General features: G+C 42.0%; 1 pseudogene across 1 annotated transcript; it reads right to left on the bottom strand.

The window, feature by feature from the left end:
• Positions 1–9,074: 9,074 nt before the first annotated feature.
• On the bottom strand, positions 9,075–10,176 carry LOC307050355 (hsc70-interacting protein-like; annotated as a pseudogene). Its single transcript has one exon. The product of its transcript is annotated as a hsc70-interacting protein-like (transcript).
• Between the last annotated feature and the right edge of the window lie 5,461 nt (positions 10,177–15,637).

Genomic DNA, 15,637 nt, shown 5'->3' with positions numbered 1-15,637 from the left:
TTGGGTATTTTATCAATACAGGCATCAGGTTACCAATTGCTTTAAAAATGCGCTCTCTGATATTGTCTCTATGCTGACAAAATATTCACTCAGAAAAACAACCTCTAGAGACCTGTGTCTGATATGAGTGCATATAGGAATTATTTTTTCCTGAACCAAGATTTGTAGAAGTACCATCTTCTAGGGATGCTACCTACAAGATCTACTCAGTCTGAAGTGGAAATAAACTCTATAAAGGCAACAAGTTTATCAGGATTTTATTTTTTTAACGTCTTTATTGGAGTATAATTGCTTTACAGTGGTGTGTTAGTTTCTGCTTTATAACAAAGTGAGTCAGCTCTACATATACATATATCCCCATATCTCTTCCCTCTTGCATCTCCCTCCCTCCCACCCTCCCTATCCCACCCCTCTAGGTGGTCACAAAGCACAAAGCTGATCTCCCTGTGCTATGTGGCTGCTTCCCACTAGCTATCTATTTTAAGCTTGGTAGTGTATATATGTCCATGCCACTCTCTCACTTCGTCTCAGCTTACACTTCCCCCTCCCCATGTCCACAAATCCATTCTCTAGTAGGTCTATCAGGATTTTTTAAAAGTAAGTTTTTATCAAAGCATTGTTTTAAAAGGAAATAAAGATGGGAAATGGGGAGTAATAAAATAAGTTTTCTGTCATATAAACGCATAGAAATTCAGCATAGGTACCATAATCTACTACTTAGATCCCAACGGTTTTTCTTCATCCATGGAGTATATACACTGGATACAAAACAGGGTATGAGTCAGTAATTGATTTGTGTTCATGTGCCAATGCTGATAGTACTATACCAGTTAACTAACCAGTTGTTGTCCAACTTGAGTGTGGATCAGAATCACTTGGGGGCTTGTTGAAACAGATTTACTGGGCCCCACTCTCAGAGTTTCTGATTTAGTAGGTGGGCCTGAGAATCTGCATTTCTAACAAGTTCCTAGGTGATACTGATGCTGCTGGTCTGGGGGACCACACTGAGAACCAATGAACTGACAACAATCACATAGGCTTTGGCCCTATCACTAGCCTGGACTTCCCTGCTGGACATACCTAGAGAGTCCACTAGAACTGTATGAAGAAACAGTCTGAGATGGTTTCCGTATGAATTCTATTGCTCAAAAGTCATACAGTGGTTTGGCGGATTCTGTCTGTAATTCTGATTAATTTTTAATTCCCTCACTTTCATATAAGGCCCAATGCCAGCTGATAGTGGTGGCTTAGGTAAAGAGGCACACATAGCAGGCTCCAATGAGATTCCCCAGCAAGGAACCACAGCAGAAAATCTTCTCACCAAAGAAGTTCACGCTGATGGCTCCAGTGACAGTGCTGGGCCAGTCCAGTTTTTGTGTTTGGAAAGGACTGTCCAGAGAAATGGAGTACTGACACATGCTGCAACATGGATGAACCTTGAAAACATTATGCTAAGAGAAAGAGACCAGTCCTCAAAAACCACGTATTGTATCATTCTATTCACATGAAAGTCCAGAACAGGGAAGTCTACAGAGACAGAAAGTAGATTAGTAGTTTTAGGGCTGATGGGGAAAGGGACAAGTGTGGGTGTGGGGAAGATTAGCTCAAGGGTACAAGGTGTCTTTTTGAGGTGATGCAAATGTTCTAAAATTGTGGTGATGGCTGTACATGTCTATGCATATACTAAAAACCATTGAATTGTACACTTTAAGTGGGTGAATTGTATGGTATGTGATTTATATCTCAATGAAGCTGTTAAGAAAAGAAAAAAGGACTGTCCGCTGGCAGTTTGCTCATCCTCATACCATGCTCACCATCTTCCTACTTTCCAAAAAGCTTTCCTTGGTACTTGTGCATGCACAGACGGTCTCAAAAAAATGGCAAGGTGCTAATATTAGTGGCCGTTTCTAAAAGGAAAGAAGGGATTCCCAAAATATAATTAAGTCTTTGTTACCTATTATTTTTATCCAAAGTGGAAGAAAAAAGGTTATGAAAAAGAACAAAAGAGGACTTGCCTGAAGGTCCAGTGGTTAAGACACCATGCTTCCATTGCAGGGGGCACGGGTTCGATCCCTGGTCAGAGAACTAAGATCCCGCATGCCGGATGGCACAGCCGAAAAAAAAAAAAGAAAAAGCACAAAATGTATAAGAATGACAGAACAGTTTCCTGCTTTCTTTGGAAGGTGGTTTGTAAAATTAAAATAAGTGTTCCAAGTGTGAGAATTACAAAGAAACCACTGAGGCCTCCACTCCAGGAAACACAGTTTGAAGGGGACCATGAGACTTGGGCTCCAGAAAGCATCTTTATACATCCCACAGTAGAGACGGTATTAAGAAATGAAATAACATTTCCTCTCAAGGGCTATATGAAGAAGCTTGTGTGTGAAGGAAAATGCCCTGAATAGTCCAGGCCTTGGACACACACATACACACACATACACACACACACACACACAAAGCAAATGGTTCAGAAAATGAAACTCATCCCAGAAGCAAATTACCTAGACTTAATTCATTAATATGTTTGCAAAACATTTTCTGAGCACATATAATAACCCCCAACACTGTAGTCAGACATTGCCCTGAGCTCAAATGATACAAAGAAAAGAGAGGCTGCCCCAGTCCTCAAGGAGCTTATTGTCTAGGGGGAAACTCAATAAACCAGTGGTCCCAGTACTTTCTGGTGACCACTTTGATAAATCGTGTTTTGGAAGCACAGAGAGGGACAGGTAAATTACACTGTGGGCTGAGACAGCTTCCTGTAGAAAATGACCCTTGATCTGAGTTTTAAAGGAAAAGTAGAAGTTAGCTAGCTAGAGGATGAAGGGATAGGATGTGACAGTGTGGACAAGAGCAGATTAGGATGCTCAGCTTTGGAAGGCACTGTTGGCAGTGGCTTGGCTCCTTCATGGTCCCAGAACATGCAGAACACGTCTACCATGGTTCTAGCTTTCCCTGGGTAACCTTGACCCTTGGGGGTCTGGTGACATCACTTCCTCCTTTCATTCCTCCACGCCCAGAACTTGCCATTGGTGGTGGCTTGCCATTGTTGCTCACTTCTGCTTGCCTCACCATGCTGATTGACTTAGCTCTTCCATTACCTGTGTAACCAATTCACTGTAATACATGTCTTCTGCTCCAAAGACCAAAAAAAAAAAAAAAAAAAAAAGGTGTGAAGGGATGGAAACAACAGACAGTATCATTTCTGATAGGAAACTGCAATTACCTGTGAATGGCTGGGGTGAACGGATGTGTGAGAGTAGAGGAGTGGGAAGCAGCCGCATAGCACAGGGAGATCAGCTCCGTGCTTTGTGACCACCTAGAGGGGTGGGATAGGGAGGGTGGGAGGGAGGGAGACACAAGAGGGAAGAGATATGGGAATATATGTATATGTATAACTGATTCACTTTGTTATAAAGCAGAAACTAACACACCATTGTAAAGCAATTATACTCCAATAAAGATGTAAAAAACAACAACAAAAAAAAACAAAACAAGAGAAGTAGGGTGTTAGGTGCTAAACTGAAAGCAACAGGGAGCCATTGATGGATTAAGTAGGAGTCTGATTAGCATTTAGTAAGATCACCTTGGTAGCAGTGCAGAGAATGGGTTTATTGGGGTTGGCCATGCTCAGCTTAGCAGTAGAAAAACTATTTAGGAAACCGTTTCAATAACCTAGGGAAAGATGATACTGGCAGGGGCTAGGCAGCAGTTCTCAAACATTTTGTTCTCAGGAGCCCTTTATACTCTTGAAAATTATTAAAGGCTCCAAGATAGCTGACTTAGTTCTCCACAGCACATGCAGACACAACAAGGTGATAGAAAAAAGATTACCTGCTGATGAATATGTCTAAGAGCCAGGATAACGTCTCAAAAATCTCTCAGCTGACTCTCTTCCAGTACTTAAACTAGTCACTGAAAAGAGGGGGCAGGGGAAGCATCATGCCTGGTTTAAACTAATCATGATTCTGTCTCTGGGGCCAGGGTTGGGGCTGGATCCAGCCTCCTCTGAAGCTTATAGAGGCACCTACTAGCAAGGAAGGCAGTGGAAAGGGTAAGTGCCATTAGGGCGGCAGCTATTGGTGGCAGTTATAGGATTCATCAATGTAGAAGTTGTCAGTTAAAAGTCCCATGTCTAGCGATGATTAACCAGAGAGATAATGAAGTAAGATGAGCTGAGACCTGAGGACTGGACTCTAAGGAACACTGACACTTAAGGGATGAGCAAAGGAAAAGCAAGCTCTGAAAGAAACTCTGGGACAGAAGGGACAGTGGTTAGAAGCATGTGGCTCTAAGTCAGACTGCTGGAGTTGAGCGCTATGAACGCTATTAGCTGTCTGGTCTTGAGAAAATCACTTAGATGTTCCAAACCTAAGTTTTCTCATCTATAAGATGATGGAAATAATTATGCTATTTCATTAGTGCTATTAAGAGGATTAAATACAGTAGTTGGCACAGAACCTTAATAAAGGATCTGCTTCAGGGATGGAAAGATAATCAGAGGTAACAGAAGCCAGGAGAGAAGGGAATTTTTAAAATATCTCCAGTGGTAAATACTGAAAAGAAGTCGTTTAAGGTAAGAACTGTCAAGAGATACTTAGGGGTTGTCCTATTCACATTTTTAGCATCTACTATTGGCTTATATTAAACTAGCAGTCAACTAAATAAGATCTTTTTAGACAAACTCCAGCCAAACTAGAGCTCCTTCTTTCTGTACCTGTGTAGCTGACCGCAAGATTTAGTTTATCCACTACATTGTATCTAACCCTTGGTTTTAATCCAGTGTTCTAGCCTGACAGGACTAATTTGAATCTTTGATCTATTTGCTTACGTCAGATGGCATTTCCAATGTTAATGTCATCTGCATGTTTGCTGTGTATATCTTGTATATTTTTATCTATTTTAACAGTTAAGTGGTAAGAATATTTAAAAGGGAAGTTACTTTTCTCTAAGCTTCGTTCAATTTCCTCATCAGTAAAATGAGTATAATTATATTTATTTCGTATAGGGTTGCGATAAATAAGTAAATGTCTGAACGTGCCTAGTACTATGTGTAGCACAAAGAAGATGTTCCTACGTTCTTCCTGGTTCCCTCCTCTCTTCTTCCCTGTATCACTTTTTCCTTTTTCTCTCCTTTCTTTTAAAATTTCTTTAAAACTTTGTTTTAACATACTGCCTTGCTTACAAAGAGAAACTACGTATAGAATAGGACAGTGTTTTGAAATCCAATTGGCTAGAATAAACTGAATTTCATGCTTTGAATTGGGACAGCTCCCTTAAGTAAATATAAAGGCATAAATATATTTCTGTCTCCTTTTCTCATGATCCCCTAATCCCTACTTACACACTCCACCTCCCATCACCTCCTCCCACATCCCCTCTAGCCCCTCCAAGCAGATCATAGTCACTTCACTGCTAATAGAAATATATTCACTGAGTATCTACAGTGTGAACAGCCTCAGGTTAGGACTGAAGTTAAGATACTATAAGCCGAAAACAATCTTTCTGCCTTTTAGGACCTAATGAACTCTGACTATCTGGGTTTAATCCCCTTAGAGTCTCTCCATTCTCCTGTAAATCAACTACCTCATGGTAACACCTGGGGGAAAGAAAGAAAGAAGACCTCTTGTGGACTTTTGCCCTCTCTCCCAGGTAATATGTACATTTTATACGTGTATTCTTTCATGCTTCCAACAAATATTTCTGAAACTTCTATTATGTGCCAGGCATGATTATAAATACTAAGGATATGTGGAGAACAAGGCAGGCAATGTCCCTGTTCTCATGGGATTTACAGTCTAGAGTGGGGATACAGACAATAAACACAAAGAAAAATGCTTGAACAGGACAGTATTGGACATAAATGTGATATAGAACATTTGAACAAGTGACGTGCTCCAGAATAGCTCGTTTAGGTTGGGTGGGCAGGAGAAGTCCCTCTAAGCAGGTGACATTTCACCTGAGACCTGAATCACAAGAACCAGTTACACTAAGATCTAAAGAACATTCCAGACAGAAGAAACACTAGTCCAAAGCCCCTGAGGTAGGGATAAAATCGCTGTGTTCACAGGGCTGAAAGGAGGCCAGCGTGGCTGGATTACAGCACCCAACGGGGAGAGTGGCATGAGGTAAAGTGGGAGAGCCACAGGCCCGGTCACCGGGAAAGGCCTTGCAAACCTGGAGGCCTGTTAGAATGTCCTGGGGAGCTTTAAAAACTATGTGGACCCTCCTCCAGAGATTCTGATTCACTTGATCTGAGGTGGAGCCCAAGCAACTAAAGTTCTCAGGGGATTCCTCTGTGCAGCCAGGGTTGAGAATCAGTGATGTTTGTGTTTCACAAGCTGTGGTAGGGAGTTTGTATTTTCTCCTAAGTGGAATGGGAAGTCACTGAAGGGTATTAAGTGGAGGAGAGATGGGATTTGAGTAATTTATTAAAAAGATCCCTCTAACTTCTATATGGAGAATGGATTTAGTGGATCAAGAGAGGAAACAGGTGATTGTTGTCTTTTTGTGGACATATGCTTTCATTTCTCCTGGGTAAATACCTAGGAATGGAATTGCTGGAAATAACCCAAATGTCAATCAGAAGTTGAATGAGGGGGCTTCCCTGGTGGTGCAGTGGTTGAGAGTCTGCCTGCCGATGCAGGGGACATGGGTTCGTGCCCCAGTCCGGGAAGATCCCACATGCCACGGAGCGGCTGGGCCCGTGAGCCATGGCCGCTGAGCCTGCACGTCCGGAGCCTGTGCTCCGCAACGGGAGAGGCCACAACTGTGAGAGGCCCGCGTACCGCAAAAAAAAAAAAAAAAAAAAAAAAGTTGAATGGATAAACACACTGTGATAGGTTTTCATACAAATAAAATACTACTCAGCAATAAAAACAACTACTGATACATGCAATAACATAGATGAATCTCAAAACCATTATGTTGAGCCAAATCAGGCAGACACAAAAGCACGTATACTATACTAACCCTCTTATGAGGAATAACAATCAGAAATGGTAGCCTCTGGGGGTAGAGGCTGACTGGAAGGGGGTTAGTAGGGAATTTATTAGGGTAATGGAAATGTACTACATCTTGATTACATGAGTATACACGTTTATCAAAACTCATTTGAACTGTACACTTAGAATCTGTACATTTCATCGTATGTGGATTTTACCTCAATTCAAAAAATGAAAAAGGACTACTACACACGTACTAGAATGATTTTTTAAAAATTCCAAGTGCTGGAGAGGATGCGGAACAACTGGAACTCTCAGATGTTACTGGCAGGAGTGCAAGATGGAAAATAGTTTGGCAGTTTCTGATAAAATTGAACAGGCACTTACCATATGATTCAGCAATCTCACATCTAGCTATTTACCCAAGAGAAAGAAAATATGTCACACAAAGACCTGTATGTGAATGTGTATATAGAAAAGCAACAGGGGTTACAGTTAGGAGGATCTTTGCAGTGTCCTGGTGAAAGATGATGGCATAGTCTAGGCTAAGGAGATGGAGATGAAAGATTGGAGATGGTGTGGAGATAGGATATGGAGATGAAGAGAAGTCAACAAATTCAGGATATATTCTGGAGGTAGAAGCTGAGGGAACCCCATTGTTGATTGTGTGAGAAGAAGAGAGGAATCAAGAATGACTTTTTGGTTTTTCGTATAAGCATCTGGATGGGTGATGCTGTCATTTATGGAGATGCGGAAGCGTGGGATGAGTAGGCTAGGGGAGAGGAAAATCAAGAGCTCTTTTTGTTGTTGTTGTTGTTTTTTGCGGTATGCTGGCCTCTCACTGCTGTGGCCTCCCCTGTGGCGGAGCACAGGCTCCGGACATGCAGGCTCAGTGGCCATGGCTCATGGGCCCAGCCGCTCCGCGGCATGTGGGATCTTCCCAGACCAGGGCATGAACCCGTGTCCCCTGCATCGGCAGGCAGACTCTCAACCACTGTGCCACCAGGGAAACCCAAGGGCTCTTTTTTAACCATGTTAAGTCTGAGATGTTTATTAGACTTCTTGGGTATTTCAGCAACGGATTTCTGGAAAAGATGCTTCCATCTTTTATTGTTAAAATATAAACTTTCAATCTGGTCCAGTGGAGGATGCTGTGATGATAGGTGGCAGTGGAATGTAGTTCCTTGAATTTGTGATAGAGTCAGGACCAGGCTTATGAGGAGCAGAATTAGATATACTTTAATGTTTCTGTATGATTGTGGACCCAACAGATAGAGAGAATAAAAAAAAATGTTGAGGATGAAATGAAACAATAAATAGTTTAATCCAAGCAATGGTGTAGTCACCTGACTTGAGGTTTCTAAGAACTAATGAGGGGCTTCCCTGGTGGCGCAGTGGTTGAGAATCTGCCTGCCAATGCAGGGGACACGGGTTCGAGCCCTGGTCTGGGAAGATCCCACATGCCGTGGAGCAACTAGGCCCGTGAGCCACAATTACTGAGCCTGCGCGTCTGGAGCCTGTGCTCCGCAACAAGAAAGGCCATGATAGTGAGAGGCCCGCGCACCATGATGAGGAGTGGCCCCCACTCGCCGCAACTAGAGAAAGCCCTCGCACAGAAACGAAGACCCAACACAGCCATAAATAAATAAATAAATAAATAAAATCTAAGAACTAATGAGGCTTGAAAATTAGAAAATGATATGATTTGGATTTAGGGATGTTAGTTATCTGCTGCTACATAACAAACTACCCCAAAATTTATATTAATAACAACATAAATGTTTATTATCTTCCACAGTTTCTGTGGATTGGGAATTTGGGAACAGCTTAGTGAGTTTTGTTTTTTAGCAGGAAGGGCTTAATTGTTGTTGTTGTTGCTGTTTTAATATTTTTCAGGCTTAAGAAGTGTTTATAAAGCTTCTAATTCCCAGTAGGAAAATGTTATCTGAATAATTGTTCTAATAGCGAACCACTGTAAATTGTTTCAACTGCATTTGGGACAGAGGGAGAGAGATTATTTTCAAAGCACCATAGCTTTCTTCATGAGGTCAGAGGTACACTGGTTTGTATTATTGCGACATCCATTAGGCGATCTTTCCTTCAGCATGGGCTTCATTTGTCAGAAGGGCCTTAGGCTTGACCTCCCAATTTGGCTGAAGATTTACTGATGAGATTCACAACCTTTGGGTTGCTCTGATATTTCAACATATTTGCCAAGTTCTGGGGCACATCCTGGAAGGCCGTCATAACTTCTGGATCCTGCATGGCTGCAAGAACCTCTGGATCACTAATAATTTCATTGAGCCCAAGCATTCCTGCCATTCCAGGCATACCCCCTCCCATTCCAGGCATTCCTCCAGGAAAATTACCAGGTGTTGGCCCAGGAAAGCCACCAGAGAAATAGCCATATTGAGTTCCTGATTGTCTTCTGACTTTTTCCTCCCTCTGGGCTCTCTTTTGTTCTTCCCGAGCCTTCTTAAGCCTTTCTATTTTTTCTTTGATCTCTCGCTCTTCATGTTTTCCCTCATACTTTCTCTGATGTTCAGCAATTTTCTGGGCCCTTGGTTGAACTTCTTTCAGCATTGCACTAGCATCTTCATCATAATCCAGTTTAAAGGCAAGGGCGAGATCATGGACTGCTTCTACACAATGGCCCAGAGGTATGTGCGCTTCCCCTGCCCACTTGTAAGGCTGAGCTGAATCAGGATTTATTTCAATGTCTCTGTCACAGTCTCAGATGACAGCATTTGGCTTCTGTAATTTGATGAAGACACTGGCTCTCTTGGCATATGGAATGGCCAAGCAAGGATTCAGCTTGATGGTATCTGTGAACAAGTCAATGGCTTTCTGTAGTTCACCATCGTTTAGGGCCTCAATGGCAGCCACATTTTTATCCTTTGCCTCATCCATCATCCCCTCAGTTATCTCAACATTTTCATCTCCCATTTCTTGAGGGGGCATCCGTGTCTGGTTCAATCGCACCTTCAATTTCTAGATCACTTTCCTCACTTGATGTTTCATCTGTCTTTATGTTTTCCTCTGCTTTCTCACTATCTGGTTTTTCTTTCTTGGTATGTGCTGATTTAGTTTTATGAGTATCAGGTGGTATTTTACCTCCAATGACCTCCACTCACTCCCTCAGGAAGTACATTTCTTCAGTGTTCAGGACACTGGCATCCTGCTTACACATTTTCATGAAGGTTCAAAGCTCGCTCACTTTGGGAAGGTCCATGGTCTGGCAAGGCTGAGGCTGAGGTCAGATTCCAGCCCAGGGCGCTAGCTCAGTGTGACTACGTAGAAGCATGAGGCTGCTTAGTTTTGAGTCCAGGCCTCTTTTAAAGTTGCAGTTAATATGTTGGCCTGGGGCTACAGTTTTTGAAGGCTTGACTGGGGCTAGGGAATCCTTTTCCCAGATGGGTGATTCATACACATGGCAAGTTAATGCTGGCTGTTTGTAGGAAGACTCAGTTTCTTACCATGTAGATGGCTCCCTGGGCTGCACGAGTAGCTGGCTTCCTCCACAACAAAAAATCCAGGAGTGTGCAAGGTAGAGGAAGCAATGTCTTTTACGTCCTAGCTTCAGAAGTCACTCTCCATCATTTCCACAATATCCTATTGATTACAGGTCAACATCATTCAGAGTAGAAGTGTCTACACAGGGAAGTGACTGACAGGAGGAGAGCATCGTTGGAGGCCCTTTTGGAGTCTGGTGTCAGCTCCCTTTTTAAGTTTTGTAGTTTATGATATATTAGTAGTATAAAGGGACTCATCTTCGTAGTGGTGTATGAGAAAAATTCCCCTAGATACTCGTGGCTCCAGACCTCATATGCAATTCAACCAGCTTTAGAAGATATCATCAAAAGAATTTGAGAAGATAAAATTTTTTTAAAGCAATAAGCATTTTTTAAAACATTGAGGGGCTTCCCTGGTGGCGCAGTGGTTGAGAGTCCGCCTGCCGAGGCAGGGGACACGGGTTTGTGCCCCGGTCCGGGAAGATCCCACGTGCCGCGGAGCGGCTGGGCCCATGAGCCATGGCCGCTGAGCCTGCGCGTCCAGAGCCTGTGCTCCGCAACGGGAGAGGCCACAGCAGTGAGAGGCCCACATACCACACACACACACACAAAAACAACATTGAGAAGGCTTACAATTAAATATAGTAGTGTTCTAAAAATCACACACATGGTATTAGTATTTTTGTGTAAAGGAATCTGTATATTTAGTGTTTTAAGTTTTTATAATGTTTAGGAGAATACGACCTATTGGAATGACACATTGTACGTGTAATGCTTATTTAAAATGTGTAACTAAGTAATTTATTTACACTTGTGATTTTAAGTGGAAATCTTTCAAATGTAAATACACTATTAGACATTTAAAAAACTTAAAATTAACCTATTTATAAGATTAATTTATTAGATATATGTGAATTACTTAAGTACTTGGAAAGTGTTTTTTGGTTTTGGTTTTGGTTTGTGTTTTGGTCAGACAACTGAAGAACTTAAAAAAAATAAATTGAATATATTAAATTTATAAATGTAGTTAAAATATTTAAAGTAGGTTAATTAACTGTGACCAAACATTCATCAAAAGTCCCCTTAGAGGGACTTCGCTGCTGGTCCTGTGGTTAAGACTCTGCACTCTCAATGCAGGGGGCCCTGGTTCGATCCCGCACGTCTCAACGAAGATCCTGCATGCGGCAATTAAGACCCGGCGCAGCCAAGTCAAATACAAAAATAAATATATATATTTTAAAAAGCCCCTTTAGAAGGGGTTGTTTAAATTTAGCTATATCTATAAAATTTTATAAATTTATAAGCTTACAGGAAAATCTCCTTGGGTTTTTATTTTGTAAATTCAAGCATTAATTTTTCAAAACCAAAGTAACTTTTGAATACTTTTCCTTGAATGCACAAAAGTTAACCTTAAGTAAATAGATTCACTTTACTTGGATGGCAGTGGGGAAAGGGGGAGAAGAGAGATTTTGGCTGATGGGACAAGTCTTGCCTGACTAAGCTTGGGCCTGACTCTTGTTCCTGCCTGATGGCTGAGCTGGTCCACCAATATGAGCTCTTCCCTGCTAGGGACAGAAGGGGTGAGGGGGAGGGCAGGGAGCCAGGCCTCCACCTGGATTGTCTGTTCCCCCCTCCCACCTCCTTGATCTCACTGTGCTCTGTGCATGTAATAAGTGCATCACTAGCCTTAATACCAATTTACAGCATGATTCTCGCTCTCTCCAAAGAAGCTGAGCACGTGGTATAATGGTCTTTATTAACTTGCTCTTTGATTGTCCAAGGGACTTCTAATGGACCTGCAGGACTAATTGTGGCTGTATTAAGTAGAGAGTACAATAAAAAACATCAGAGGGTCCTGGACGTAAAAGCTGCAGATTCACCACATTGTAGTGATATGACTTACAGATATAAAACAAAAAACTAGCCAAACATTGATTAGTATGGGGTAGCACAGTCTCACATTTAGCTTTGGGTTGTAATATTGAAGTTTTAAATTTACTATAACTGAACTATGCCTGAACACCCTACCCAGCTGGGTTGTGGGCAGGAATGCTCTTGAATTTCCTGTTAACTGGGGCTTCCCTGGTGGCACAGTGGTTGAGGGTCCGCCTGCTGATGCAGGGGACACGGGTTCGTGCCCCGGTCCGGGAAGATCCCACATGCCGCAGAGCGGCTGGGCCCATGAGCTATGGCCTCTGAGCCTGCGCGCCTGGAGCCTGTGATCCGCAACGGGAGAGGCCACAACAGTGAGAGGCCCGCATACCACAAAAAAAAAAAAAAAAAAAAAAAAAAATTTCCTATTAACTGTATTTTTGTGTCTTCCATGAAAGTTCAACTCCCAGTTCATGCTTTTTGCCGGGGATGGCATCTAGGTGCCTGAAGAGAGCCTCAGCAGTCCTGAGTGCCAGAACAGGAGCTGCTCTTTGTCTCAGGATGTCCTGCTCTTCAAAATGGCACCTGTCTAGTGCCTGACCCTGCTGCCCTTCCCATGGGTTTTAGCATAGTTTCCTATTGCTGCTGTAACAAGTTATCACAGACTTGGTGGCTTAAAACAACGCTTTATTCTCTCATAGTTCTGGAAGGTGTAAGTCCACTATCAAGGTATCATCACCTCCTGCTGAAGTTTCCAGGAAATACTTCCTTGACTCTTCCTAGCTTCTGGTGGCTCCTGGCAATCCTTGGCATTCCCTGGATTGTAGCTGCATCATTCTCATTTCTACCCCCATCTTCAAATGTCCATCTTCCCTCTGTATGTCTCTCTGTGTCTTCATGTGGCCTTCTCATTTGGATGAGAAGTCAGTCATTGGGTTTAGGGCCCACACTAATCCAGCAAGATCTCATCTAAACTAAGGGCATCAGCAAAGATCCCATTTCCTAATAAGAAAGGTCACATGCTGAGGGTCCAGGTGGACATGAATTTGGGGAGATACTCTTCAACACAGTATATCATTCAACACACAAAGGTACTGGGGCTGCAAGTTCAGACCATGTTTAGAGCCAGGTGCTTGAGGACGTAGAGTGTTGTGATGGGGATGCTGAGGTTTGCTCTCTACCCAAAGAGGAGGCATCAAGTGCTCTATTCAGGAGAGTATCATGGTCAGAGTTTCATGAAGGATTGCTTTGGTCACAGTGTGTAAAATAAATTGGAGCAGGGAGGGCTAAGGAGGAAAGAAAACCAGTTTTACCATTGGATAATCAAGTGATAGGTAATACAGTCTTGAGTCAGGATAGGTGGTATAGGAAGAAGAGCAAGGGACAAGTGGGAGACGTATCGTAAATTCAGAGTTAACCAGACTTGGCAATTAATATGTGGTGGGTGGGAGGAAGCGAGGGAAGAAAGGGAAGCATGTAGGGGGCTGAACAATATGGGTGGTCCCTGAACATCGTTGAGTGGTTGCCAAATGACAGATAGTATTACCCAGAGGGCTGGGATTAAAGAGAAAGGCAAGGCTTGAGGATCCCACAGTGGTGGACCCCAGTGACATTATGAGTGGTTAAGTAGTTGGAAGTAGGCTCTTTCAGTTGGGATTACTTCCATGAAAAGTATTCTATGTTTGTGTAAGAGGATTGCATGGCATAGGCCTCACCTGCTTTTGCTTTTTTTAATTAAAAAAAAAATTTTTTAAACAAACCCAATTTTTATTTTATTTAATTAATTTATTTATTTACTTTTGGCTGCACTGGGTCTTTGTTGCTGTGCGCGGGCTTTCTCTAGTTGTGGCGAGTGGGGGCTACTCTTCGTAGTGGTGCGCGGGCTTCTCATTGCGGTGGCTTCTTTTGTTGCGGAGCACGGGCTCTAGGAGCTCAGGCTTCAGTAGTTGTGGCTCATTGGCTCTAGAGCGCAGGCTCAGTAGCTGTGGCGCACGGGCTTAGTTGCTCCGCGGCATGTGGGATCTTCCCAGACCAGGGCTCGAACCCGTGTTACCTGCATTGGCAGGCGGATTCTTAACCACTGCACCACCAGGGAAGTCCTGTTTTTGTTTTTTTTAATACTCTACCTACATCAGGTTCTTTGTCTGGATAATGTATCTTTAATTTTAATAGATATTGCCAGGTTACTTTCCTAAAAGGCTGTAACAATTCATTTTACTGGCATTGTATGAGAGTTCCCTTTCCTCCTTATTCCCACGATTAGTAGGTATTTCGCTCTTTAATTTTTGCTATTTGAAAATATGACTTCTTTAAATGGCTGCAAAACATTCCGCCATATCAACACACTGTAAAATACTTAAACATTTTCCTATTTTTGGACATTAGATTGTTTCCCATTTTTTGCTGTAATAAAATTAATAACCCAGAAATGGGCATTTTTATACATAAATCTTTGTCCATCCAATGATACTTACAATGAAACTTATAATTTGAAAGAGGATGACATAGGTATAGTTTCCTCAGGTTCCTGCTTTGTTGTTTTTCTTCCTGTGTGCCTTTCTTTCTTTTCACTGATAATATTTTGGGTGGACTGAGAGAGTTATAAGAAAGGGAAAGGGTTAAAACAAATAGATTTTTAAATTTCTTTGAATTCTGTTAGTATATGCTATTCCTTATTCACTACCAAGTGATCTGGAATTGTATTAAGCTACTATTAATTCCCTAATTTTACTATATGCGTAGATGAAGTTTCTCATTTTATGGAGGGAAGAACAAGTTCATCCTAGTATCCTAGCACTGTCTGTAACCTACAAAAACAGCTTAACTTTTTATTTTCTTAGACATCGAACTTCTGAAAAGCATCAAACTTTTCTTGCCATGATGATGAAAAAAAAAGATGAGATTTAAATCTTGATACCATGAATGGTATATATTATAATATATGACTGGAAAAATAAACAGCCTTTTCTATATTCTTCTCCCTTAAATTTTAGCTATTAGAGTCAGAATGCTTCGATTGCAGAATTCTCACTTGAGCAAGGTTTTTATATAACATTATTCATATTCTTGGCCTTGGATGCCAATTAAGTCTCTCAAGTCTAAAATTGCTTTGTTTGCTTTTTAAAGAAATCTGCCCACCTTACAGACCTACAAGTTAACTAACCAGCCTGCATTCTTTTCCCCCCAGAGGACTTTGCTCTGTTGGTTTTCTGCCAGCTCTTCCTTTCAAACTGAAATAGTTCAGTTTCTCTGTTTCTAGAACATAGAATTCATTACTCCTGGATTTTTGCCAACAATGTCCCTCTCATG

This window comes from Hyperoodon ampullatus (genome assembly GCF_949752795.1).
Source record: "Hyperoodon ampullatus genome assembly, chromosome: 1".
Lineage (NCBI taxonomy): Eukaryota > Metazoa > Chordata > Mammalia > Artiodactyla > Ziphiidae > Hyperoodon > Hyperoodon ampullatus.
The sequence above is the reverse complement of the archived record's forward strand: the minus strand, read 5'-3'. Positions and strand labels throughout refer to the sequence as shown.